General features: G+C 42.9%; 1 long non-coding RNA gene across 1 annotated transcript in view; it reads right to left on the bottom strand.

The window, feature by feature from the left end:
* The window catches only part of LOC138657711 (uncharacterized), a 114977-nt gene extending 90907 nt beyond the window's left edge, over positions 1 to 24070 (bottom strand). The window contains exon 1 of the long non-coding RNA XR_011317150.1: positions 24006 to 24070. This is a non-coding gene — a long non-coding RNA (uncharacterized lncRNA). The remainder of the gene's footprint in view (positions 1 to 24005) is intronic.
* Between the last annotated feature and the right edge of the window lie 3050 nt (positions 24071 to 27120).

Below are 27120 nucleotides of genomic sequence, written 5' to 3'. Positions count from 1 at the left end.
CGCTCACGCCCTGACTGGTGGGCGTGAGCTCGGTGGGGTTTGTGGCCCCACTGTGCAACAAACCAGACTACCCTGGAAGGGGCGTGACTATGACAGCTGCCTGGGTTTTCACTGGAGCCTCTGATGGTGAGGTCAGGCTTGTGCAGCAGACAGCTGCCAGGTGCTATTCCAGGGTGGTATCTGGCTGTGGCTGTTGATCCCACTTGGAGAACAAGAACACTAGGACAGGTGCGGGCATCAGGCAGGACTGGCAGAAGAGCACGGCTGAAACTCAGACGAGTAGGCTGGCACGGCTGAGACACAGGGCTGGCAGAGACACGGCAGAGAACACAGGGCTGGCAGGCACGGCAGAGAACACAGGGCTGGCAGGCATGGCAGAGAACACAGGGCTGGTTGGTGTGGTGTATAAAGGAACAGGTAGGGACCTATTCACACAGGAGGTGCAGGTATGGATATGTAGTATGAAGAAAAAGGTAGGGACCTGTTCACACAGGAGATGCAGGTACAGAAACAAGCCAGAAGGAAAGGAGAATGAAGGAACAGGTTGAGACCTGTTCACACAGGAAGAGAAGTGCAAGGCTGCAGATAAGAGCGGAAAAGCAGCAAGAGAGCGTAGCAAGAAAAGCTAAGCAGAGCAGAACTGCAAGGAATGCGGAGAGGAGCTGCAGCAAGAGATTTCTGCAGAAGCTAAGCAGAGCGGAGCCACAAGGAAAGTGGAGAGGAGCTGCAGCAAGAGATTACTGCAGCAGCAGAAGCTAAGCAGAGCGGAGCCACAAGGAATGTGGAGAGGATCTGCAGCAAGAGGTTTCTGCAGCAACAGGAGCGGAGCAGAGTAGAACGGAGCAGAACCGCAGGAGTGCAGAGTAGAGATAAAGCCACAAAGGTACAGAGCAGGCAGAGCCGCAAGAGTGCAGAGCGTAAGCATACTAAGAACACAAGGAAAGACACAGCAGGGAAGGAAGCCACAAACAAGGAGACCGAGATAAGACAAAGTACAGACAAGGCAATGGAACAAGACACAAGGACAAAGACACAGGGAGCAGGATATTCTGCCTCCTGGAGGGCGGACAACAAGATCAAGGCAAGACAAGGAGAAAAGCCTCTAGAGAGGGAGTAACACAGAGCAAGGCCTGGCAAACTCAGAAGCAAAGCACAAACTGAGCTAACACATTGCACAGGCCCAGTCCACTGGGTGAAGCTGCACTAAATACTGGAGGCCTCTTAGTAATTGGTCAGGAACAGATTAGACAGGTGCACCTGATTCCTATAAGAACCAGAGAGTTCAGGCGCCGCCCCCCTATACACACAGCCAGGAAGCATGCAGAGGGCAGAGGCACAGAATATGGAGCTGGCAAGAAATAGAAACCGCATCATGACCTGAAGCAGTGGGTAAGATAGTGTGAGAGATGAGAGGCCATGCCGTGATGCCAGCAGAGTTGTTACACAACATAGCAGATGATATTTATGTACAAGATGGCCTCTGCTTTAGAAAATCTAAAAAAGGTTGCTATAATAAACTTGGGCATCTCAAATCAAATAACCTACCTAGGGCAAAGCTTTGAATGTTTTTGGGTGATGTACTGTGAGCCATGATTTAACATTAGAGGAAACTTACAGCTACAATAGCATATTGAATTTAAAGGGTACTTGTCACATGAAAAAAGACTCTTAACCTGCAGATATCGGGTTAATATGCAGGTTAATAGCATTCTGAACCTGCTCGGGACCAGCACTTAGAGCCCCTCTGCTGGGAGGAAATTAACTTTATTCCCTCTGGCCTCATGGCTCTGTCATGTCTCTGTGCACAGAGAGCGGTGGCTATAGATTCACACCAAGCACTGACTGACAGCTCGCTGAGCACTAGGGCCAGCTGTCAGTCAGTGTCGGGGGTGTGGTTACAGCCACGGCTCCCTATTCACAGACCGATGACTAATCATTCACCAGCGCCAACCCATGTCTGAACGCCAAATGCTGCAATAAGGAATAAAGTTAATAAAGTAAATTTCCTTCTGGCAGCAGGACTCAAGATGCAGGCACCGGGTAGGTTCCGAATGCGTTTAACCTGCACACTGACCCCATATCTGCAGGTTAATAGAGTTTTTTCACTTGACAGGTTCCCTTTAAAAGAATTTATATTGGCTTTCAAACAAGAGTCAGGACTCCCCACATGTAGCGCTGATGTTTGTAGACACACTGCTCTGTGGGCCGGGCCTACCCTGGAGGGGCGTGACTAAGTGACTACCTGGTGTTCACTAGAGCCTCTGGTGGTGAAGCTAGACTTGGCTGCAGATAGTCACCAGGCACAACTCCAGGACAGGCACGGGTACGTGGTACTGAGGGACGAGACAGAGGCGACGTCAGATGGTTTGAGGTCGTGGCAGGCAGCACAGGACCAGAAAACATAACAGGTCTGGAGCGGAGAAGTCAAGCAAGATGGGTAAACAGGACAGGACATTAACAGTAGGATGAAAACAGGAAGATGCATGCACATGGACTACAAAGCAAAAAACATGTTTGAGCAAGGGATGTAGGGTGGAGCTGCCTTATATAAGGCCTGCTCTCATGGAATAGGCTGGGTGAACCAAATCGCTGAAGGACACAGTAGGGTTAAATTCCTAAGAGTTCGGCCATGCCCCTCACATGCAGCAGCAGCAACACAGAGGAATACAAACAGAAATAAGTTCAGCGGCATAGCCTGCCACGAGGAGAAGCCATACAGTGAGTGGGGCTGCGCTGATGATACATGCTAGTTGCCACTGTAACACCCCATACATTAAACGCTTGGCCCATCCCACCAAAATTGGTAGGTTTCACTCATGCTTAGCTAACGTGTGTGGACAACTTTACTCAAAATGTAATGGAATTAAAAAGAAAATACAGAAACATAAAATACTATGTGATTTGGTTGGCATTAGTATATATAAGGATGCACAGTATATTGCTGAGCTACAAGTTGAGGCCTAGATTCATCATTTGTGATTTCTTGAAGTCACTTTTCTTTTTCATTGTTTTGTATTCGCTGCCATTTCGTGCAGAATATTTTTCAAAATGGTGTACACGGTTCATGAATTTGGTGCAAAATCAAAATTGATCATTATTTTGGTCTTTAACCACTTGTTGCGACCAGAAAGGGTCTTGAGGAATTGAAGACATACATTAGGGTGAGTAACTTCAAAGCGATCTGTTCCAAAATAGAGACATTAAAAGTCACTATTCCTAGCTTTCTTCTGGTCCAGCAAGCACCTTCCTTTCCAGATGGGAGCTTGGTTACATCGAATAGCTTTGTGTAATCATAACCAGGTCACTCTCAGATGTATTCTTCCCCAACTATGCTTCCCTTGGGGCCTGTACTATAGCAGACTTAAAGGTGTATAACAAACTGAATTTGTCCTGGTTTGTCTGGTACCTCCTGGTTATGACATGTGTTGTACACATATATATACACACACTTAAAGACATGATGTACAGTATGGTGCAATAGTTTTAGACAGATGTGGTTACAATGATGCAAATCCTAACTTTCTGGATATCTTCGCCCATGGAGGTCCCATGCAGTAGATATTTTCATCATGTTTTTTATTGCACTTTCACCTGTCTACAGATGACATGACATGGATAGCACCGTCCGTGGGTCTGATATTAAGTCGGAGGGGTTAGAATGGCCTAACGGTGATGTGAGTGAAGGCGATATGCACTTCCCTTTGCTAAAATATATCTCCCATAAATATTGGAACAATGCAAACAACTTCAATAATCACTGACCCCTGTCTCCAAAAATTCTCAGTGCTTTGATAAGAGGAAGCTTATGCCTGGGAAGCATACTCTCCCACCGCTGTATAAATAAATTTCAGCCTTGGTGTCTTTTCCCAGAATAAATCTGCTGTGGTTATTACCTGTTCACTGCAGGGGGGCCCTACTTCAATGGAGTCTGAATTGTCAGCTTTCGCTCTTTCTATAATTAGCTTCTCACTTCCGAAGGTATAATTTGTTTTTCTCTTCCCCAGCTATAATTAATCCCATATGTTCAATGCAAAGGTGATACGTCCCCTCTCCAAATGTTTTATGGATTCTAATTTTTACTTTCAAAAGCTGAAGTGTTATTAGTTTATTATTATCAATTATCAAAATGCAAAGTGAATATACAGAAATAGAAATCTAAATCAAATTTTATGTGACCACCCCTTACCCCTTTAAAGCAGCATCAATTCTACAACCCCTGGCAAAAATTATGGATTCACCGGCCTTGGAGGATGTTCATTCAGTTGTTTAATTTTGTAGAAAAAAAGCAGATCACAGACATGGCACAAAACTAAAGTCATTTCAAATGGCAACTTTTTGGCTTTAAGAAACACTCAAAGAAATCAAGAATAAAAAATGTGGTAGTCAGTAATGGTTACTTTATTTAACCAAGCATAGGGGAAAAATTCTGGAGTCACTCAATTGTGAGGAAAAAATTATGAATCACCCTGTAAATTTTCAGAACCAAAACTAACACTTGCATCAAATAAGATCTGCTTGTTAGTCTGCATCTAAGAAAGAGTGATCACACCTTGGAGAGCTGTTGCACCAAGTGGACTGACATGAATCATGGCTCCAACATGAGAGATGTCAATTGAAACAAAGGAGAGGATTATCAAACTCTTAAAACAGGGTAAATCATCACGCAATGTTGCAAAAGATGTTGGTTGTTCACAGTCAGCTGTGTCTAAAATCTGGACCAAATACAAACAACATGGGAAGGTTGTTAAAGGCAAACATACTGGTAGACCAAGGAAGACATCAAAGCGTCAAGATCGGAAACTTATAGCAATATGTCTCCAAAACAGGAAATGCACAACAAAACAAATGAGGAACGAATGGGTGGAAGCTGGAGTCAACGTCTGTGACCGAACTGTAAGAAACCGCCTAAAGGAAATGGGATTTACATACAGAAAAACTAAACGAAAGCCATCATTAACACCTAAACAGAAAAAAACAAAGTTACAATGGGCTAAGGAAAAGCAATTGTGGACTGTGGATGACTGGATGAAAGTCATATTCAGTGATGAATCGTGAATCTGCATTGGGCAAGGTGATGATGCTGGAACTTTGGTTTGGTGCCGTTCCAATGAGATTTACAAAGATGACTACCTGAAGAGAACATGCATGCAAATTTCCACAGTCATTGATGATATGGGTCTGCATGTCAGGTAAAGGCACTGGGGAGATGGCTGTCATTATATCTACTATATAATTGTCTAAGGGTCACTTCCATCTGTCCTTCTGTCTGTCTGTCACAGATATTCAGTGGTCGCGGCCTCTGTCTGTCATGAAAATCCAAGTCACTGATTGGTCGTGGCAAAACGCCCACGACAATTGCCACGACCAATCAGCGACGGGCACAGTACAGCAGCAAAATGGCCGCTCCTTCCTCCCCGCAGTCAGTGCCCGCTCCATACTCCCCTCCAGTCAGCCCTCACACAGGGTTAATGGCAGCGTTAATGGACTGCGTTATGCCGCGGTGTAACGCACTCCATTAACGCAGCTATTAACCCTGTGTGACCAACTTTTTACTATTGATGATGCATATGCAGCATCAATAGTAAAAAGATCTAATGTTACAAATAATAATAATAAAAAAAGGTTATTCTCACCCTGCGACGTGGCGCGCTGTCCTCGGCAGTGCAAGCGGCAAGTTCCGGTGCCAAGGATGCTATGCGAGAAGGACCTTCCATGACGTCACGGTCATGTGACCGCGACATCATCACAGGTCCTGCGCTCATACCAGCCCTGGGACCGGAAGCTACCGCGTGCACCGCACACAGGCGCCAGGACTTCAATTGTCCTTCGCAAGGTGAGTATATGTTTATTTTTTATTTTAAGTCTTTTTTAACCATGCATATAGTGCCCACATTGCTATATACTACGTGGGCTGTGTTACATACTGCGTGGGCTGCGTTATATACTACATGGCTGCTATGTACTACGTGGGCAGTGTTATATACTATGTTGGCAATGTTATATACTGCGTGGGTTGCTTTATATACTACATTGCTGCTATATACTATGTGGGCAGTGTTATATACTATGTGGGCAATGTTATATACTGTGTGGGCTGCGTTATATACTACATGGCTGCTATATACTACGTGGGCAGTGTTATATACTATGTGGGCAGTGTTATATACTGTGTGGGCTGCGTTATATACTGCATGGCTGCTATACAGTTGTGGCCAAAAGTATTGACACCCCTGCAATTCTGTCAGATATTACTCAGTTTCTTTCTGAAAATGATTGCAATCACAAATTCTTTGGTATAATTATCTTCATTTAATTTGTCTTAAATGAAAAAAACACAAAAGAGAATGAAGCAAAAAGCAAAACATTGATCATTTCACACAAAACTCTAAAAATGGGCCAGACAAAAGTATTGGCACCCTCAGCCTAATACTTGGTTGCACAACCTTTAGCCAAAATAACTGCAACCAACCACTTCCGGTAACCATCAATGAGTTTTTTACAATGCTCTGCTGGAATTTTAGACCATTCTTCTTTGGCAAACTGCTCCAGGTCCCTGATATTTGAAGGGTGCCTTCTCCAAACTGCCATTTTTAGATCTCTCCACAGGTGTTCTATGGGATTCAGGTCTGGACTCATTGCTGGCCACCTTAGAAGTCTCCAGTGCTTTCTCTCAAACCATTTTCTAGTGCTTTTTGAAGTGTGTTTTGGGTCATTGTCCTGCTGGAAGACCCATGACCTCTGAGGGAGACCCAGCTTTCTCACACTGGGCCCTACATTATGCTGCAAAATTTGTTGGTAGTCTTCAGACTTCATAAAGCCATGCACATGGTCAAGCAGTCCAGTGCCAGAGGCAGCAAAGCAACCGCAAAACATCAGGGAACCTCCACCATGTTTGACTGTAGGGACTGTGTTCTTTTCTTTGAGTGCCTCTTTTTTTCTCCTGTAAACTCTATGTTGATGCCTTTGCCCAAAAAGCTCTACTTTTGTCTCATCTGACCAGAGAACATTCTTCCAAAACGTTTTAGGCTTTTTCAGGTAAGTTTTGGCAAACTCCAGCCTGGCTTTTTTATGTCTCGGGGTAAGAAGTGGGGTCTTCCTGGGTCTCCTACCATACAGTCCCTTTTCATTCAGACACCGACGGATAGTACGGGTTGACACTGTTGTACCCTCGGACTGCAGGGCAGCTTGAACTTGTTTGGATGTTAGTCGAGGTTCTTTATCCAACGTCCGCACAATCTTGCGTTGAAATCTCTTGTCAATTTTTCTTTTCTGTCCACATCTAGGGAGGTTAGAAACAGTGACATGGGCTGTAAACTTCTTGATGACACTGCGGACGGTAGACACAGGAACATTCAGGTCTTTGGAGATGGACCTGTAGCCTTGACGTTGCTCATGCTTCCTCACAATTTGGTTTTTCAAGTCCTCAGACAGTTCTTTGGTCTTCTTTCTTTTCTCCATGCTCAAAGTGGTACACACAAGGACACAGGACAGAAATAGAGTTAACTTTAATCCATGTCAACTGGCCGCAAGTGTGATTTAGTTATTGAAAACACCTGTTAGGTGCCACAGGTAAGTTACAGGTGCTGTTAATTACACAAATTAGAGATGCATCACATGATTTTATGAACAGTGCCAATACTTTTGTCCACCCCCTTTTTTATGTTTGGTGTGAAATTATATCCAATTTGGCTTTAGGACAATTCTTTTTGTGCTTTTTCATTTAAGGCAAATTAAATGAAGATAATAATACCAAATAATTTGTGTTTGCAATAATTTTTAGGAAGAAACTGAGTATTATCTGACAGAATTGCAGGGGTGTGAATACTTTTGGCCATGACTGTATATACGTGTGGCCTGTATTAACGCATCGGGTATTGAAGAATATATCATGTCCTGTGCTATATACTATGTGGCTGCTATATACATACATATTCTAGAATACCCGATGCGTTAGAATCGGGCCACCATCTAGTCTTAAATAAATGCACAAGTTTATGTTGATATTTTGGACACTTTTCTTATCCCATCAATTGAAAGGATGTTTGGGGATGATGAAATAATTTTTCAAGATGATAATGCATCCTGCCATAGAGCAAAAACTGTGAAAACATTCCTTGAAAAAAGACACATAAGGTCAATGTCATGGCCTGCAAACAGTCCGGATCTCAATCCAATTGAAAATCTTTGGTGGAAGTTGAAGAAAATGGTCCATGACAAGGCTCCAACCTGCAAAGCCGATCTGGCAACAGAAATCAGAGAAAGTTGGAGCCAGATTGATGAAGAGTACTGCTTGACACTCATTAAGTCCATGCCTCAGAGACTGCAAGCTGTAATAAAAGTCCGAGGTGGTGCAACAAAATACTAGTGATGTGTTTTTTTTGTTTGTTTATTTTTCATTATTCCATCATTTTTTCCTCAGAATTGAATGACTCCATAATTTTTGCTTATGCTTGGTTAACCCCTTCATGACCGGGGGATTTTTCGTTTTTCCGTGTTCGTTTTTCGCTCCCCTCCTTCCCAGAGCCATAACTTTTTTATTTTTCCGTCAATTTGGCCATGTGAGGGCTTATTTTTTGCGGGACGAGTTGTACTTTTGAACGACATCATTGGTTTTAGCATGTCGTGTACTAGAAAACGGGAAAAAAATTCCAAGTGCGGTGAAATTGCAAAAAAAGTGCAATCCCACATTGTTTTTTTGTTTGGCTTTTTTGCTAGGTTCACTAAATGCTAAAAATGACCTGCCATTATGATTCTCCAGGTCATTACGAGTTCATAGACACCAAACATGACTAGGTTATTTTTTATCTAAGTGGTGAAAAAAAATTCCAAACTTTGCTAAAAAAAAAAAAAAAAAAAAAATTGCGCCATTTTCCGATACTCGTAGCGTCTCCATTTTTCATCATCTGGGGTCGGTTGAGGGCTTATTTTTTGCGTGTCGAGATGACGTTTTTAATGATAGCATTTCGGTGCAGATACGTTCTTTTGATCGCCCGTTATTGCATTTTAATGCAATGTCGCGGCGACCAAAAAAACGTAATTCTGGCGTTTCGAATTTTTTTCCCGCTACGCTGTTTAGCGATCAGGTTAATACTTTTTTTAATTGATAGATCGGGCGATTCTGAGCGCGGCGATACCAAATATGCGTAGATTTGATATTTTTTTTATTGATTTATTTTGATTGGGGCGAAAGGGGGGTGATTTAAACTTTTATGTTTTTTTTATTTTTTTCACATTTTTTTAAACTTTTTTTTTAAACTTTTGCCATGCTTCAATAGCCTCCATGAGAGGCTAGAAGCAGGCATAGCACGATCGGCTCTGCTACATAGCAGCGATCTGCTGTTCGCTGCTATGTAGCAGAATTGCACGTGTGCTGTGAGCGCCGAACACAGGGTGGCGCTCACAGCGACGGGCAATCAGTAACCATAGAGGTCTCAAGGACCTCTATGGTTACCATTCACAATCATCGCCGACCCCCGATCATGTGACGGGGGTCGGCGATGACATCATTTCCGGCCGCCCGGCCGGAAGCGGTAGTTAAATGCCGCTGTCTGCGTTTGACAGCGGCATTTAACTAGTTAATAGGTGCGGGCAGATCGCGATTCTGCCTGCGCCTATTACGGGCACATGTCAGCTGTTCAAAACAGCTGACATGTCCCGGCTTTGGTGCGGGCTCACCGCGGAGCCCTGCATCAAAGCAGGGGAGCCGGCATCGGACGGTATAGTACGTCCGATGCCGGTAAGGGGTTAAAAAAAGTAACCATAAGGCTATGTGCACACGTTGTGGATTAGGCTTAGGAATTTCTGGTGCGGATTCTACGTCTCCTGGCAGAAAACGCACCTGCGGTTCCACAGCGTTTTTTGTGCGGTTCCGCAGCGTTTTTTGTGCGTTTTTGCTGCGGTTTACTTGCGGATTTGCTGCGTTTTTTATCCCTGCTGTTTTCTATAATGGAATGGGTACAAAATCGCTGCAGATTCACAAAAAAGAAGTGACATGCTACTTCTTTTAAACTGCAGCGTTTCCGCAGCAGATTTTCCGCAAAGTGTGCACAGCATTTTTTTTTTCTCATTGATTTACATTGTACTGTAAATCAATTGCGGATCTGTAGCGTTTCTGCACTGCAAAAAAGCTGCGGATCCGCAGAGAATCCGCAACGTGTGCACATACCCTTACTGACTACCACATTTTTTGTTCTTGATTTCTTATAGTGTTTCTTAAAGCCAGAAAGTTGCCATTTGAAATGACTTTAGTTTTGTGCCATGTCTGTGATCTTTTTTTTTCTACAAAATTAAACAACTGAATGAACATCCTCCAAGGCCGGTGATTCCATAATTTTTGCCAGGGGTTGTATATAAACTTGCAAACAGTTTGTAAAGGAACTCACCAGGGAGATTGTTCCAAACTTCTTGGAGAACTAACCACAGATTCTTATAACTATTTATATAATCTCAGAAAGACAGTATCATTTCTTTCAGGACTCCTTGTTCTATTTTATGCTGGCATTATACTTGCATTCTACCCAGATCAGTAACTTTGACATAAAACCTATCCAGCTATCTAAAACCATTAATATCATACAGTTTCTAGTAGAATAGAGCAGGTACAGCTACTGTATGTAACCCTCCAAAAAGTAAAGGTTTGTTGGTGTCTACAGTTGTCTGTGTTTACACTCATGGATGTGTAAGTGTAAGATTATATAATATACTTGTTGACATTATACAGAGAATGAAATAAGTATTGAACACGTCACCAATTTTCTAAATAAATTTAATGCTAAAGATGCTATTGACATGAAATTATCACCAGATGTCGGTAACAACGCATCCAATCCACACAGGCAAAGAAATTAAACCAAATTAAATTATGTGTAATCATGAGAAATGACACAAGTAAAATGTAATGAACACGCTTACTGAAATTTATTTAATACTTCCTACAACTGCCTTTGTCAGTGAGGACAGCTTCAAGATGTCACATGTATGGAGAAACTAGTCGCATGCAATGCTCACTTGTGATTTGGACCCATTGTTGCACACAAACACTTCAAATCCTAAAGGTTTTATGGGCTTCTATGAACTCTGACATTTAGTTCCTTCCATGCAGTTTAGTTTCTTTCACTGAAACCAATTGAGAGATTATGTCATGGCTCGGTTCTGGAAATCGAACCGGTGACCTTTTGTTGCGTGGTTTCCCTGTCATTGTTATGATTGAGTAGCAACTCACTCAGGAAAATAGGTAACAAACTGAAAACTGAACTGACCCTGCTGCTTCCTGTACAGACAAGAGATCCTGACTAACAGTCCTGTGTGAGCAGAGATAGCCCTAACTACAGACTAGAAGATGGCAGTTCAGACCTATGCTCCCTTAAAGGCCATTGAACGCTTCACATTCCTCCTAAAGAACCAGCTGGCAGAGTGTGAATTACCTACAAAAGGGAAAGTGTGTAAAAAAAAAGGAAAGATCCCAGAGTGAGTAAAGTCAACCATGAAATACAAAATAAAGTGTAAGATATATACTGTTAGATTATATGTTGCCTACTTCCTAAAAAAAAACAGAAGGAAGGTGCAAAGTAAAGAACAGAAACACCAAGGAGATAAAGCTTAGCTGGAATTTCACTGACTGGCTTTAGGCTATAGCAGAATGGCTGAACATACAAAAGAAACTATCACCAAAAGGAAATGCCAGCAGGGGCACAGAATAGAAATCCGCACCCAAAAGGTGACAGGGCAGACAAATGAAAACACTTTTGTCATGCTAGACAGGCTGCAGGTAGAATAACAGATCCTAAACACCTGGAGAAATTGTGTCTGTTGTGGTTCGGTGGACAGAGAAGCCGACCACAAAACACAGGCTCAAGTGTTGTGAATTCTGCTTTTGGGCTCCCTCCGGTGGTTGTAGGTGGTAATACAGTTGTCCCTGGGCTGCAGTCCTGGACAGGTGTATCTGCTGATTGCAATTCTGACTGGGGTATTTAGGTTTGCAGGACTCATTAGTCCTTGCCAGTTGTCAATGTTTCTTGGGAAGTGTGGGACCTCTGTCTGGCTTCTCCTGCTTAGCTGTCAATTCAGCAAAGATAAGTGTCTGTTTCTTTTTCTATGGCACACAAGCTGTGTGCTTGTTTTTTTATTGTATTTCTGCTCTGAGTGTAGGATTCTCTGGAGTTGCAGATATACGTTCCACGTCTTTAGTTAGATGGAGGAATTTTTTGTATAATCTGCTGTGGATATTTTTGGAAGGGTTTTAATACTGACCGCACAGTACTCTGTCCTATCCTTTCCTATTTTAGCTAGAATGGCCTCTTGTGCTAAATCCTGTTTTCTGCCTGTGTTTGTCTTTCCTCTCCTACTCACAGCCAATATTTGTGGGGGGCTGCCTATCCTTTGGGGTTCTGCTCTGAGGCAAGGTAGAATTCCTATTTCCATCTATAGGGGTATTTAGTCCTTCGGCTGTGACGAGGTGTCTAGGGTTGTTAGGTACACCCCATGGCTACTTCTAGTTGCGGTGTTAAGATCAGGATTTGCGGTCAGTATAGTTACCACCTACTCCAGTGAAAGTTTTCATGCTGCTCCAAGGTCACCGGATCATAACACTCAAGGGTTCGAACCCAGGAGCATGACAATCTGCTTAGCTAAAGTCCTTTTAATTTCTGTCCTAATACTAATGGTTTCTTTTGTTTTGGTTTTCCTTTCTTGGTTGGCTTCTCTCTTGATGTTTGCAATTTTCCCTTTTGGATCTGTCCTATCACATTTTGGAATGGGCTTGATATGTTCACCTTTCACTTACCTCACTTGCTGGCTATGTTTCTGTGTAGATTGCTGATTTGAATTCCAGATCCTCAGCTAGGGGTTTACTTTGTCTGGTAAGCCCCAGTGGTTTTTCCTGCTGCAAAATGAATTTCCTCCCCAGCACCTTTCACTTCTCCATATTTGGGAGTCTGGGATGTTTCACATATTCTGTTTGGTTTTTTTTTGTTCTTCATCTTTATCCCTGCCTATCCTTTGTGAACATGCTTTATTTTCTCACCCCGCATTCTCGTGTCTCCTTGCATGCTTTCCTCTACCTTTGTTGGATTTGTGCTGCAGCCTCCCTTCTGGTTCCTCAGGAGGCACGAGAAACCTCTCAATGGTCTTTTATGGAGCCAAGTTGGAGGGGGTGTTTTTAGTTGTGCAGCTAGAGCCTTTTCTACTTTGTACAGCACCAGTTGGGTATAGGTGTGGTTTTTCTCTTCGGTAGTTCTTTCTCTATTCTGTTACCAATATGAGTGTGTGAGCATGATCATAACAGTTTTCTTGGCTGTGTGTTTTCAATCATTGTCTTGCTGAAATATCCACGCTCATTTTATCTTAATTATTCTAGTAGACTGCAGCAGATTTTTATCAAGAATATCTCTGTACATTTGTCCATTCATACTTCCTTCAATTATATGAAATTTGCCAGTGCTGTAAGTTGAAAAACAGCACCACCTCCAAACTTCACTGTTGTTATTGTGTTTTTGGGGTGATAAGCAGTGCCTTTTGACCTCCAAACATGGTGTGCATTATGTCATCCAAAGAGTTCAATTTTAGTCTAATCTGAAAAGACTATATCTTTCCAGTATTTCACATGCTAGTCTGAATGTTGTTGCACATACTTTAAATGCGATTAAACATGTTTTTTGCTCAGCAATAAAGTCTTGCGTGGTGAGTGTGCATACAGGCCATGTAGGTTGAGTGCATTACTTATAGTTTTCTTTGAAAATATTGTACCTGTTGATTATATGTCTTTCTGTAGCTCTCCACAGGTGGTCCTTGGCTCTTGGACAACTCTTTTGATAATTCCTTTAATTACTCTGTCTGAAATCTTTAGGGGAGCACCTGGTCATGGCCAGTTTATGGCGAAATTTTGCTCTTTCCACTTCCGCATTATGGCCCCAACAGTGCTTACGGGAACAATCATTAGTTTAGAAATGATTCTGTCAATGCCATCAGTATGTTTGCAACAATAAGCTTGCGGAGGTCTGGAGACAGCTCACTAGTTTTACTCATCATAAGATGCTTCTTGTGTGGCACCTTAGTAATGAGACACCTTTTTGTAGGCCATCAGTTGAACCACCTGATATTATGTTTCACTAAGTGGCAGGATTGTTTTCTACTTACTGATAGATTTCAGTTGGTGTCATGACTTTCTATGGCTTTTTGCACCTCTCTTTCTTTATGTGTTCAATAGTTTTTCCCTGTGTCATTTCTCATTATTACACGTAATTTAATTTAAGCATGTCTATGGTTTGATGTATTTGCCTGTATGGATTGGTTGAGTGTTTCCAACATCTGGTGAGAAATTCATGTAAATAGCACCTTTAGAAATATATTTTCTTAGAAAATTGGTGATGTGTTCAATACTTATTTTAGCCGCTGTATATCATCTGAATGCTGCACACAGTGACACTTGGCGTATACTATGCAATGTAGACATTACTGTGTGGAGTTAAACATTTATCTTGTAGTAATGGATAGAACTTTGCATATTAATTCAATATATTGTCTAAATGTTAGAGCAATTGTCAGTTGCTACAGCAACACTTCCTGTGCCGACACGTGAATGACTCTCATTACATGTACATGTTAAATTCCTTTTAAAACCTCTTGATACGATTAAGGCACGTGGCATTGAAAATGATTGATGGTGATTTCTACAAATAAATAAATATTACAATAAGGAAATCAAGTAGTTAATCTTTCTTTTGTTCTCGTATAAACGTAATAAACTAAGTCAATCATATCCACAAAAACAATGAGGTTATTGTGACACATATGATTTATGCACTGCAAAGCTTAGAGGCACAGCTTGCCTTTATATGCTAATCGCCATAATCAAATGCAAATAAATGGTAGACAATGGTAGAATATACTCTTCTAAATATTGAAAAAAAAGAATGCTGTCACATACAATACCATTAGTGGCTATAAGTAAGGCTGAGTATATGCCAAAGACAACCCAAGATTATACCACTTACATGCCAGAAAAACTAGGTGTAAATGTAGCTTTTACCAAAATGTTTGTGACCTGACCAATATAATGTAAGAAAGCACCCTACATGTCATTGTTAGTTATTAAATTTAACGCACCACTTCAGAATTTTTGTTTATTTCAGCGCTGTAGTTGTGCCACCAACATAAGTTCTTAGCATTATACTTAAAGGGGTTTTCCAACTAACAAAATTTCATCTTAATCACTAGATCTTGGAATAATAATAATTTCCACAATTGGATGTGTTTAAATAAAATGTTCCTGTGCTGAGATAATCTTATAAATGTGCTCCTGCTGTGTACTGTGTAATGGCTGTGTCTCACCGTCCATTTATAAGATTATCTCAGCACAGGAACATTTTATTTGAACGCATCCAATTGTGGAAATTATTACTATTCCAAGATCTATTGATTAAACTTTTGTTTGTGGGAAAACCCCTTTATCAGTCGCTGTCTTCAGCGTATCACAGCGCTGCTCTGGTCCCAGGGTTGCCAACTTGATTTTTTTTATTTTTTTCTGGACACATTGGAAAAGCAAATTAAATCATTAGGATTTTCAGTAATACATGTCTACAGACCATAAATCTGAAACAAAGAGATTAGCTGAATTCACATTAAACTGTAAAACGATAATGACAGTCATAAAAATGTTAAGATTTGAGAGTCCTCAGTGGTTGATACCTGTTAATGGCTAACTTAAAAGATGGTAATAAATAGCAAGCTTTCGAAACTACTCAGTTCTCTTCATCAGGATTAGAATAACACAAAATCTGAAGAGTCACATATTTATACATAACAAGGCAAAGGAATAATGAAACAGATAAGACAAGTGTCGTTAAGCAGAACTATCATTTTGGGAGAGGGATAAACTGTTGTGGCCATAAATATTGGAACATTTATAGATAAGGAGTGTGAAAGTTTTATTGACCTATGATTTGACCATATGGCTTCAACAGCCTCTTTGTATCCCTGTACATGGCTGCAGAATGATTCACTTCCACATCAAAGTTAGGAGAAGCTTTAATATGGTCATAAATTAGCTTAGAGAACTTATTTTTTAAGAAGCTATGTATAGTGCAACACTTAAGCCGGGTGCACACGATCCAGAAGTGGCAACACTTTGGACTTGGCTATGTCCGCTGTGTCCAAAGTGTTACCGTCTATTGAACACAGGTGAATCTGCATGTGTTTACTGAACCGTGTGGATTCACAGCGTCCAATACATTCTATAGGTGAAATTTCTCATTTGGAGGAATAAGAGAGATACTCCACATATTAGTCTCCATGGGTGATCCGTGGACGCATAGTCGCCATTTGGCAACTGACATCGGGTACAGATGACCTGATGTCTAGGGCAAAACAGACAGAGGAGTGTCTAACCGTGGCAGAGGCAAACTGGGAGGACGCTGAGAGACCACCTGGGATGGTCCTGTTGCACCCCAGGAGTTCGAGTATCACAGTAGTGCTGCCTTCCTCTCGGGGAGGGTAGTGCCATGCCTGGAGACAGGAGGGATCCCTTTGGTAGGTAACCTAACATGCAAGACATACTGACTCCAGGCCAGAAGGGGGAGCGAGCTCTACACCCGACTTGAGGGTAGCTGCTCTCTCTGGTCAGGAGGAGGAGTCAGTTGCTAGGCAGACAAGAAGACAGTTGACAGTTGGTAGCAGACAGTGAAGGAGCACAGAGGTACTTAGGAGCGAGAGAAAGACTGCTACTGGGCCTCTCTAAGCTGAGCACAGAAACCGGGTACCGAGAGCCCGAGGCTAAGTGGGACTGCAAGCCCCACGACAAAACCGGAGGGCAGGAAACTAAAAGGGACTTGACCATATAATACCTGAGGTACAGCAGCAATCAGAGTCCAGAGTCACCATGAACAGAGACCCAAAAGAGATGGCTCAAGTTGCCTACCGTGCAGGTACTGTCCCTGGACAGGGAAGAAAGAGGGCATTGTTAGAGAGCTACAGGCAGCAACGGACCACAGACTAGCGCATAGTGGGAAGCTCCCAAACTGACATGTCTAGGGGGTTCCCACCTGTCTTCAGGCTGCCTGGACTCCAGCTACACCTGTTACCGGTACCCTGGACTGAGGCTGAATACCATTTCAGTAAATTAGGTAAAAACTGCAACCCTGTTTCCTCCAATTATTTGCGGTATTCACCATCCCTGCCAAGTACACCGGGAGCCCTGGGGAAACTGCTTCACCTGTGGGAAGCGACACCATCTTTGCTGCAGCACCATTGCCCCCAGAGGACCCCTTTAAGCAGCGTCGGTCACCTCTGACCGAGAACCGAGGTGGGGTCACGAACTTTCCTTATTTCCACAACCCCTTTAAAGACCGTCCCTTTTACTTGGGCGCCCCGGGCCACTGTGCCAACATGACCACCCCTTTAATTGCGACCAGACCCGGAAATGAGTACCCCACGGCCCTGACCTGGGTACGTGCTGGGTAGCTATGAGAGAAGTGCAGGGAAAGATGAAGATATGTGTATTGTGCAACCTGTGATAAAATCTGTGGAGTAACCCCAAACTTTTCTTCAACTATACCAATAGTAAAAGAATCATAAGTGAAAGTGTAGGCCCCTTAACCACTTAACCCCTTTACCCCCAAGGGTGGTTTGCACATTAATGACCGGGCCAATTTTTACAATTCTGACCACTGTCCCTTTGTGAGGTTATAACTCTGGAACGCTTCAACGGATCCCAGTGATTCTGACATTGTTTTCTCGTGACATATTGTACTTCATGACAATGGTAAAAATTCTTTGATAGTACCTGCGTTTATTTGTGAAAAAAAACGGAAATTTGGCGAAAATTATGAAAATTTCGCAATTTTCTAACTTTCAATTTTTATGCAATTAAATCACAGAGATATGTCACACAAAAGACTTAATAAGTAACATTTCTCACATGTCTACTTTACATCAGCACAATTTTGGAACCAAAATTTTGTTAGGGAGTTATAAGGGTTAAAAGTTGACCAGCAATTTCTCATTTCTACAACACCATTTTTTTTTAGTGACCACATCTCATTTGAAGTCATTTTGAGGGGTCTATATGATAGAAAATACCCAAGTGTGACACCATTCTAAAAACTACACCCCTCAAGGTGCTCAAAACCATATTCAAGAAGTTTATTAACCCTTCTGGTGCTTCACAGGAATTTTTTGAATGTTTAAATAAAAATGAACATTTAACTTTTTTTCACAAAAAATTTAATTCAGCTCCAATTTGTTTTATTTTACCAAGGGTAACAGGAGAAAATGGACCCCAAACATTGTTGTACAATTTGTCCTGAGTACGACAATACCCCACATGTGGGGGTAAACCACTGTTTGGGCGCATGGCAGAGCTCGGAAGCGAAGGAGCGCCATTTGACTTTTCAATGCAAAATTGACTGGAATTGAGATGGGACGCCATGTTTCGTTTGGAGAGCCCCTGATGTGCCTAAACATTGAAACCCCCCACAAGTGACACCATTTTGGAAAGTAAACCCCCTAAGGAACTTATCTAGAGGTGTGGTGAGCACTTTGACCCACCAAGTGCTTCACAGAAGTTTATAATGTAGAACCGTAAAAATAAAAAATCATATTTTTTCACAAAAATTATCTTTTCGCCCCCAGTTTTTTATTTTCCCAAGGGTAAGAGAAGAAATTGGACCCCAAAAGTTGTACAATTTGTCCTGAGTACGCTGATACCCCATATGTGCGGGTAAACCACTGTTTGGGCGGATGGGAGAGCTCGGAAGGGAAGGAGCGCCGTTTGACTTTTCAATGCAAAATTGACAGGAATTGAGATGGGACGCCATGTTGCGTTTGGAGAGCCCCTGATGTGCCTAAACATTGAAACCCCCACAAGTGACACCATTTTGGAAAGTAGACCCCCTAAGGAACTTATCTAGAGGTGTGGTGAGCACTTTGACCCACCAAGTGCTTCACAGAAGTTTATAATGCAGAGCCGTAAAAATAAAACAAAAAATTTTTCCCACAAAAATTATTTTTTTAGCCCCCAGTTTTGTATTTTCACGAGAGTAAGAGGAGAAATTTGACCCCAAAAGTTGTCGTCCAATTTGTCCTGAGTACGCTGATACCCCATATGTTGGGGGGAACCACCGTTTGGGCGCATGGGAGGGCTCGGAAGGGAAGGAGTGCCATTTGGAATGCCGACTTAGATGGAATAGTCTGCAGGCGTCACATTGCGTTTGCAGAACCCCTAATGTACCTAAACAGTAGAAATCCCCCACAAGTGACCCCATATTGGAAACTAGACCCCCCATGGAACTTATCTAGATGTGTTGTGAGGACTTTGAACCCCCAAGTGTTTCGCTACAGTTTATAACGCAAAGCCGTGAAAATAAAAAATATTTTTTTTCCCACAAAAATTATTTTTTAGCCCCCAGTTTTATATTTTCCCAAGGGTAACAGGAGAAATTGGACCCCAAAAGTTGTTGTCCTATTTGTCCTGAGTACACTGATACCCCATATGTTGGGGTAAACCCCTGTTTGGGCACACGGGAGAGCTCGGAAGGGAAGAAGCACTGTTTTACTTTTTCAACGCAGAATTGGCTGGAATTGAGATCGGACGCCATGTCGCGTTTGGAGAGCCCCTGATGTGCCTAAACAGTGGAAACCCCCCAATTATAACTGAAACCCTAATCCAAACACACCCCTAACCCTAATCCCAACAGTAACCCTAACCACACCTCTAACCCTGACACACCCCTAACCCTAATCCCAACCCTATTCCCAACTGTAAATGTAATCTAAACCCTAACCGTAACTTTAGCCCCAACCCTAACTGTAGCCCTAACCCTAGCCCTAACCCTAACCCTAGCCCTAGCCCTAACCCTAGCCCTAACCCTAGCCCTAACCCTAACCCTAACCCTAGCCCTAACCCTAACCCTAGCCCTAACCCTAACCCTAGCCCTAATGGAAAAATGGAAATAAATACCTTTTTTTTTCAATTTTTCCCTAACTAAGGGGGTGATGAAGGGGGGTTTGATTTACTTTTATAGCGTTTTTTTTAGCGGATTTTTATGATTGGCAGCCATCACACACTGAAAGACGCTTTTTATTGCAAAAAATATTTTTTGCGTTACCACATTTTGAGAGCTATAATTTTTCCATATTTTGGTTCACAGAGTCATGTGAGGTCTTGTTTTTTGCGGGACGAGTTGACGTTTTTATTGGTAACATTTTCGGGCACGTTACATTTTTTGATCGCTTTTTATTCCGATTTTTGTGAGGCAGAATGACCAAAAACCAGCTATTCATGAATTTCTTTTGGGGGAGGCGTTTATACCGTTCCGCGTTTGGTAAAATGGATAAAGCAGTTTTATTCTTCGGGTCAGTACAATTACAGCGACACCTCATTTATATCATTTTTTTATGTTTTGGCGCTTTTATACGATAAAAACTATTTTATAGAAAAAATAATTATTTTTGCATCGCTTTATTCTCAGGACTATAACTTTTTTTTTTTTTTGCTGATGATGCTGTATGGTGGCTCGTTTTTTGCGGGACAAGATGACGCTTTCAGCGGTATCATGGTTATTTATATCTGTCTTTTTGATCGCGTGTTATTCCACTTTTTGTTCGGCGGTATGATAATAATGCGTTGTTTTTTGCCTCGTCTTTTTTTTTTTTTTTCTTACGGTGTTTACTGAAGGGGTTAACTAGTGGGCCAGTTTTATAGGTCGGGCCGTTACGGACGCGGCGATACTAAATATGTGTACTTTTATTGGTTGTTTTTTTTATTTAGATAAAGAAATGTATTTAGGGGAATAATATTTTTTTTTTTTTTTCATTATTTAGGAATATTTTTTTTTATTTTTTTTACACATTTTGAAAATTTTTTTTTTACTTTTTTACATTGTCCCAGGGGGGGACATCACAGATCAGTGATCTGACAGTGTGCACAGCACTCTGTCAGATCACCGATCTGAGAGCAGTGCAGGCTGCTTCACAGTGCCTGCTCTGAGCAGGCTCTGTGAAGCCACCTCCCTCCCTGCAGGACCCGGATCCGCGGCCATCTTGGATCCGGGCCTGGAACAAGCAGGGAGGGAGGTAAGACCCTCGCAGCAACGCGATCACATTGCGTTGCTGCGGGGGGCTCAGGGAAGCCCGCAGGGAGCCCCCTCCCTGCGCGATGCTTCCTTGTACCGCCGGCACATCGCGATCATCTTTGATCGCGGTGTGCCAGGGGTTAATGTGCCGGGAGCGGTCCGTGACCGCTCCTGGCACATAGTGCCAGATGTCAGCTGCGATAGGCAGCTGACACCCGGCCGCGATCGGCCGCGCTCCCCCCGTGAGCGCCGCCGATCGCGCTGGACGTACTATCCCGTCCGTGGTCATGGGGGCCCACCCCACCTCGACGGGATAGTACGTCCGATGTCAGAAAGGGGTTAATGACCGAAGCTTTTTTTCGGTTTTGCATTTTCGTTTTTCGCTACCCTCTTTCCCAGAGCCATAACTTTTTTATTTTTCCATCAATATGGCCATGTGAGGGTTTGTTTTTGCGGGACGAGTTGTGCTTTTGAATGACATCATTGGTTTTACCATGTCGTATACTAGAAAACGGGAAAAAAATGGCAAGTGCGGTGAAATTGCAAAGAAACCTGAGATCTCACACTTGTTTTTTGTTTGGCTTTTCGCTAGGTTCACTAAATGCTAAAACTGACCTGTGATTATGATTCTTCAGGTCATTACGAGTTCATAGACACCAAACATGTCTAGGTTATTTTTTATCTAAAAAAACCCTTTGCTACAAAAATTTTGCGCAATTTTCTGATACCCGTAGCGTTTCCACTTTTCGTGATCTTGGGTCGGGTGAGAGCTTATTTTTTGCGTGCCGAGCTGACGTTTTTAATGGTACCATTTTAGTGCAGATACGTTCTTTTGATCGCCTGTTATTGCATTTTAATGCAATGTTGCGGTGACCAAAAAACCGTATTTCTGGCGTTTTGAATTTTTTTCTCCCTACGCCATTTGGTGATCAAATTAACCCTTTTTTTATTGATAGAACGGGCGATTCTGGACGCCGCGATACCAAATATGTGCATGTTTGATTTTTTTTATTGTTTTATTTTGAATGGGGCGAAAGGGGGGTGATTTGAACTTTTATATTTTTTTATTTTTTTCATATTTTAAAAAACATTTTTTTTTTACTTTTGCCATGCTTGAATAGCCTCCATGATGGGCTCTGCTACATAGGGGCGATACTCAGATCGCCCCTATGTAGCAAATTTACTGCATTACTATGAGCGCCGACCACAGGGTAGCGCTCATAGCAATCTGGCATCAACAATAGAGGTCTGCTGGAGACCTCTGGTTGTTACGCCGATGCACCGATGACCCCCAATCAAGTGACTGAGGTCAGTGGTGTGAGCATTTCCGGCCGGATGGGCGGAAGCGCTTTTTAAATGCCGCTGTCAGAGTTTGACAGCGGCATTTTACTAGTTAATATTGTGTCAGCTGACATGTCCCTGCTTTGATGCAGGCTCACCGCCGGAGCCCGCATCAAAGCGGGAGTTCTGCCATCGGACGCACTATTCCATCCAATGGCAGAAATGGGTTAAAAAATTGTGAGGAAAGAATGGTTGTAGATGACTAGGAAAAAGATAATATATTAAACCGTTCTTCTCCATGATATTCATAGTGGAAAATGAAATGCTAGGTGAAATGCTGAGAGAAAGAAAACCCTATATTAAGGGTCATCAATCTAACCCAAGAAGAGGTGCGAAACCGGCTAAATAAGATTAAAATAGATAAATCTCTGAGTCCAGATGGCATACACCCACGAGTACTAAGAAAACTAATTAATGTAATAGACAAACCATTATTTTCTTATATTTAGGGACTCTATAGCGACAGGGTCTGTTCCACAGGATTGGCGCATAGCGAATGTGGTACCAATATTCAAAAATGGCCCTAAAAGTGAGCCTGGAAATTATAGGCCAGTAAGTCTAACCTCTATTGTTGGTAAAATATTTGAAGGGTTTCTGAGGGATGTTATTCTGGATTATCTCAATGAGAATAACTGTTTAACTCCATATCAGCATGGGTTTATGAGGAATCGCTCCTGTTAATCCAATCTAATCAGCTTTTATGAAGAGGTAAGCTATAGACTGGACCAAGGTGAGTCATTCGACGTTGCATATCTTGATTTTTCCAAAGCGCTTGATACCGTGCCACACAAGAGGTTGGTAAACAAACTGAGAATGCTGGGTCTGTGGGAAAATGTGTGCAAATGGGTAAGTAACTGACTTAGTGATAGAAAACAGAGGGTGGCTATAAATGGTATAGTCTCTAACTGGGGCGCTGTGATCTGCATGCTATAGAAGCGATCAGCTTGCAAAAATTAGTGTCCCATAGTCAGGGCTGCCACTAGAAATTTTGGGGCCCCATACTGGCAAAATTTTCGGGGCCCCCTTGAAACTCCGCCCAGGCTCCACCCCAGCCCCGCCTCCAGGCTCCACCCTTCGAACTGTCCACAGTCCCACCGCTCTCTCTTGGAAAATCTCCACTTCTCACCTATCACACATTGACAGTTCCCATCACCAGATCACACATATAGCCGGCAGCTTTTGTTTTGGCCAAAAGATTTTTTAAGCCGCCACCATAACACGGTAGACACTTTTGGCCGGGCCCTACTCTACTGTAACCTATTAAATATTTGTTAAAATATGCAATACAATTTAGGTATATTTCTATTTATTTTTCAATTTTTAAAATGACCTATAATACCACATACAAGGAACAAATACCACAGCACTATGACCAGATGACATATTACCACCACAGTGATCGAATAATATAAAATACAAGGATACAAATACCGCTACACCATGACCAGACCGCATATTACCACCAATGACTGAATACTACAATACTGATCAGTAATAAAAAAAAACCCACAATACTATCACCATCAGTGCCATTATACACAGGAGATCTGTATATAGTATACAGTGTATAGTGTCAGTGTATAGGTAACACTGACTCACCAGTGACGTCTCTAGGTGAAGTCCTTCATCTTTCATCCAGCACAGACCACCATCACTTCATCCAGCCAGGACTCCTCTCTGCAGGAAATAACACAGTTATCTTGAGTTCCGCTTGTAGAACACATTACTTAATTTTCCCAGCCTCTACATTACACCACATGAAGAAGGCAACATAGTATCACTCTACACAGTAACAGGACCGCCCCCCATTTAAAACAGTATACTCAAAAAATAAAATAAATACGGTACATCACTGCAATAATAATATCCCTTAAATAGCCCCTATGGTAATAATATCCCCCATCCTGGCCCCGTGTGTCTCATTCCTGGCTCCAGCCATATGTTCTCCCATCCTTCCCTCATGAGTATCCATTCTACCCCATATGATCTCTACATCCTGCCCCATCTGTCTCCATCTTATCCATCCTGCCCCATCTGTCTCCAATCCTGCCCCATCTGTCTCCATTCTGCCCCATCTGTTTCCAATCCTGCCCAATCTATGTCCAGCACTCTGCCCCATCTGTGTCCAGCACTCTGCCCCATCTGTGTCCAGCACTCTGCCCCATCTGTTTCCAATCCTGCCCCATCTGTGTCCAGCACTCTGCCCCATCTGTGTCCAGCACTCTGCCCCATATGTTTCCAATCCTGCCCCATCTGTGTCCAGCACTCTGCCCCATCTGTGTCCAGCACACTGCCCCATCTGTGTCCAATCCTGCCTCATCTGTGTCCAGCACTCTGCCCCATCTGTTTCCAATCCTGCCCCATCTGTGTCCAGCACTCTGCCCCATCTGTTTCCAATCCTGCCCCATCTGTGTCCAGCACTCTGCCCCATCTGTTTCCAATCCTGCCCCATCTGTGTCCAGCACTCTGCCCCATCTGTGTCCAATCCTGCCCCATCTGTGTCCAGCACTCTGCCCCATCTGTTTCCAATCCTGACCCCTCTGTGTCCAGCACTCTGCCCCATCTGTGTCCAGCACTCTGCCCCATCTGTTTCCAATCCTGCCCCATCTGTGTCCAGCACTCTGCCCCATCTGTGTCCAGCACTCTGCCCCATCTGTGTCCAATCCTGCCCCATCTGTGTCCAGCACTCTGCCCCATCTGTGTCCAGCACTCTGCCCCATCTGTGTCCAGCACTCTGCCCCATCTGTATCCAGCACTCTGCCCCATCTGTGTCCAGCACTCTGCCACATCTGTGTCCAATCCTGCCCCATCTGTGTCTAGCACTCTGCCCCATCTGTGTCCAATCCTGCCCCATCTGTGTCCAGCACTCTGCCCCATGTGTCCAGCACTCTGCCCCATCTGTGTCCAGCACTCTGCCCCATCTGTGTCCAGCAGTCTGCCCCATCTGTTTCCAATCCTGCCTCATCTGTGTCCAGCACTCTGCCCCATCTGTGTCCAGCACTCTGCCCCATCTGTGTCCAGCACTCTGCCCCATCTGTGTCCAGCACTCTGCCCCATCTGTGACCAGCACTCTGCCCGATCTGTGACCAGCACTCTGCCCCATCTGTGTCCAGCGTTTTGCCCCTGTGTCCAGCGTTCCTCCCTGGGCCCCCCGGATCGCCGCTCTCAAGGAAAAAAAAAAAGTTCTTCTTATTTGGCCGTGCTCCTGCGGTGGGCAAAGTTCTCTGTCTCCACGCAGCTGCAGCGTGCACTCGCCGGCGACTGACAATGATGTCAGACGCCGGCGACATGCACGCACGCTGCGGCTGACGTCAGCTGCCAGCCTCAGATTGGCTGGCGGCTGTTAACTATTGACGTGCGGCCCGCGCCCGCAGGTCAATAGCTTTAAACAGCTGCAGCGTCGGCGCAAAAGGGCCCGGTTAGCCTGCAGCTGCCGGTAGGGGCCCGGTGAGCAGATGAGACGGGGCCCGAGGCGGCCCCCTCTGCCCACCGGGCCCCATACACCAGTCACGGCCGTCAAGCCCTGATGGCGGCCCTGCCCATAGTGGGATACAGTGTAAAAGTAAGACTGAATTAAAAAAATTTTAAAATAATTGTAAAAATATTTTAAAAAATAATAATAAAAAACAATATTTATTCTATCAATATTGGTAAGTTATGTAACTTTGTCAACCACCACAATTAATGGTGTTATCGTGGAGTCCTATTATGGATATCTTTGTTGAATACATAGGTGCTCTTCTTTAGGCTAGGCACACTGTGGCCTCTTTTTGCCTACATTTAGTGTTCGGTTATATACGATCTTCCCCTTTTTTCTTGGGGGGGGGGGGGGGCGGGGGCAGAGGTCTCTTGTATGCTCCACTATTGGCAGCAATATTTGGGGGGTTGTGGGGATGGGGGCTTTATCAGCATGTTTCAGGCATTCATTTTTGCTCTTGTTACTAAATAAAGTTACTTGTTATTAAATGACATGTCTTTGTATTATTTACGGAATAAACTTTGTTCAATGAAATGTTCATCGATGCTCTGTATTTTTCTCCTTGAATCACAATAAATAAATATGTAAATGAAAAAAAAATCTAAACAATAAAAGTACACATATTTGGTATCACTGCATCCATAATGACCCAATCTATAAAACTTTCCCACTAGTTAATCCCTTTACTGAAAACCATAAAAAAGGGAAAAAAAATTCATTATCATAATACTGCCAAACAAAAAGTGGAGTAACACGCAATCAAAAAGATGAATATAAATAAACATGGTACCGCAGAAAACGTCATCTTGTCCCGCAAAAAAACAAGTCCCCACACAGCTCCATCACTGGAAAAATAAAAAAGTTATAGCTTTCAGAATAAAGCCATGCAAAAATATTTTTTTTTATGTAAAATAGTTTTTATTGTATAAAAGCACCAAAGCATAAAAAAATGATATAAATGAGGTATTGATGTAATTGTACTAACCCGAAGAATAAAACTGCTTTATCAATTTTACCACATGTGGAACGGTATAAACGACCCCCCAAATTAATTTCAGGAATTGCTGGTTTTTGTTCATTCTGCCTCAGAAAAATCGGAATAAAAAAAGATCAAAAAATGTCATGTACCAATAAAAACGTCAACTCATCCCGCAAAAAACAAGACCTCACATGACTCTGTGGGCCAAAATATGTAAAAATTATAACTCTCAAAATATGGTGATGCATACAGCTGCC

The sequence above is a fragment of the Ranitomeya imitator genome, chromosome 1 (genome assembly GCF_032444005.1).
Source record: "Ranitomeya imitator isolate aRanImi1 chromosome 1, aRanImi1.pri, whole genome shotgun sequence".
NCBI lineage: Eukaryota > Metazoa > Chordata > Amphibia > Anura > Dendrobatidae > Ranitomeya > Ranitomeya imitator.
Note: the sequence above shows the minus strand (reverse complement) of the source record. Positions and strands in the feature narration are given on the sequence as shown.